Source organism: Budorcas taxicolor, chromosome 13 (assembly GCF_023091745.1).
Source record: "Budorcas taxicolor isolate Tak-1 chromosome 13, Takin1.1, whole genome shotgun sequence".
Taxonomy (NCBI): Eukaryota; Metazoa; Chordata; class Mammalia; order Artiodactyla; family Bovidae; genus Budorcas; species Budorcas taxicolor.
Genome location: NC_068922.1, coordinates 18,137,301 through 18,139,650, shown reverse-complemented (window position 1 = coordinate 18,139,650; position 2,350 = coordinate 18,137,301).

The following is a 2,350-nucleotide window of genomic DNA, read 5'->3' as shown; positions in this document are numbered from 1 at the left end:
TGTTGAGAATCTATTCTTGCCCGGCACTGTGCTCTCTTCTTTTTCCTCTGTTTTCTGACTTATTTCCTTTCCCATTCAATTATCAACTACAAGGAATGAGTAGAGTAATAAATTTAAAGAGCTCACGTGAAAACAATCCATTCTTAGCAGCTGTAAGGCGCTCTTCTTTCTACAGCTTTTGGTGATAAAATGAGGCATTATAATTAGCACAAAGTTCTAGAAGACTCATCAAATGACAAATACTTAATTTCTACTAAAATGCGTTACTTTCAAGGGGTAAAACTGAGTCATTCTCCATGACCCATTTTAAAGTGTTGTTTGAGGGACTTCCCGGTCGTCCAGTGGTTAAGACTACCTTTCCACACAGGAGCCATGGGTTCAACCCCTGGTGGGACTAAGATCCCACGTGCTGTAACATGCAACCGAAAATAAAAAAAAATAAAGAAGGGAGGTTTTCATTCTAAGTGGGGTTTCTATGTGCTCTCAGAAGCCCACTGGAAGCTGCATTTCATTCATTGCAGCAGCAACTTTCTGAAGCTTACCACAGAAACAAAGGGGGGAAATCAGTTGATAAACCGATAGGAATCCCAGAATCAATGTTAGGCCCCTTAGGGAATTTAAAATCAGAGGGAAAAGATAGTAGGGCCCAAGGATGAAAACAAACCATAATGAAGCACCAGCCTTCAGCTATGGATGGCCCAGCAGTGGGAACAAACCCAGCCAGGGTTACACAGCATGGAGAGAAACCATAGCTTTCAAACAAGCTGGACAGACCTGGGGTGAGAAGGAGCCTCTCTGACATGTTTGGACACATTCTGTTAATAAGATGTTTAAGATGTTTAGAATTAGGATTATTTTATTCAACTCAGAGCGAGAAGGTCTGCCTTAGTCGGGATTTCAGTGAAGGGAGATGAAGTATCCGGTCTGTACTTCTGCCCGGAGGGCATATCCATGTCCCTCTAACCGGGGCTGATGGGGAGAAGAGTCTGAGTTGGGCTGCTCTGAAAAACCAGAAGCAAGGATTGGGTGTTGAGAACCTCATAGCTGCTTGGGGGCATTCGAGGCTTCTAGCAAGGAGCAGGGAGATGTTAAGGAGGTAATTAACATCTGTATGCTAAATAGCAGTGAGTACAGGTTGGAACAGATGGGTTCAGAAACCATAAAAATAGCCTGGATAGTCTGTAGGTAGAAGAAAGAGCTTAATACGTGTGAGCATGTGAGCGGCAAGATACTACAGGAAATGGTTCATTAGGGTGTCTTTTCTCTAAACACTTGCTTTTACTGTGTAGTTTGGCCATTAAAGAGAAAGTGTCTCTTGTACTATCATTTAAATGAATAACTCCTCTGAAAAAAGTATCCATAAATGTTAATGAATGTGTATCTTTGCATCTCTCTCCTCTGTATCTGGAAGTCAATTCAATCCCTGTCAGGAACTATACATAAAACAGCAGAAACTGTTAGTCCAAAAGCCACATGTACATATAGTATCTTGCAGGAGTCTCATTCTATGTGCAGTCCTTCACCATGAAAAGTTTACCTTCAGTAAAAGGTGCTGGGTAAAATCTAGAGAACACAAGTGGGTTCATATATGAAAGTCAATCGAAAATGCGTCAAAAATGATACAAGAAAAGTCTCATGCAGTTAAGTAAAACCTAGCAGAACCACTTGCTTTCAAAAGGTTAAATTCTAAAAAGCAAAGAATTCACTGATTTTGTGGACATTAAAAAAAAAAAATCTAAATGTTATATGCTTCAGAAGCACCTTGAATCAACTTATATACACTACTATATAAACATAATAATCAATAGGAACCTACGGCAGAGCACAGGGAACTATACTTAATATTTGGTAATGACCTATAATGGAAAAGAATCTGAAAAAGAATATATGCATATGTAAATAACTGAATCACTTGGCTGTCCACCTAAACTAACACAGCATTGTAAATCCACTATACATCAATAAAAAAAGGAAAAAGGAAGCACGTTGAATTTTGAAGAGCTCAGAATAGAGAAAGTGTAGGTGCTCAGAGGAAAACATTAATTCATGTCTGGTCTTGTTTTCTGCTTAATGAGGTACTTCACAGGAGGACTTTGAGTTTGCAGCAACAAAATGACATTTCAAAATAAAACATTTCATTACCATTTAACACAATTATCTGTGTGCTTAACCCTCATTTAAGTTGAATGCTTCGAGCTGATTCTTTTTTACAGAAGCATGTCTTGTCCCAAATGCTCTCCCTTACCATATCCTTTATTTACAGACAATTAAACATGTAAATGTTGCTGAACGCTGAAGCTAAAGCTCCAGTATTTTGGTCATCTGACGCAAACAGACAACTCATTGGAAA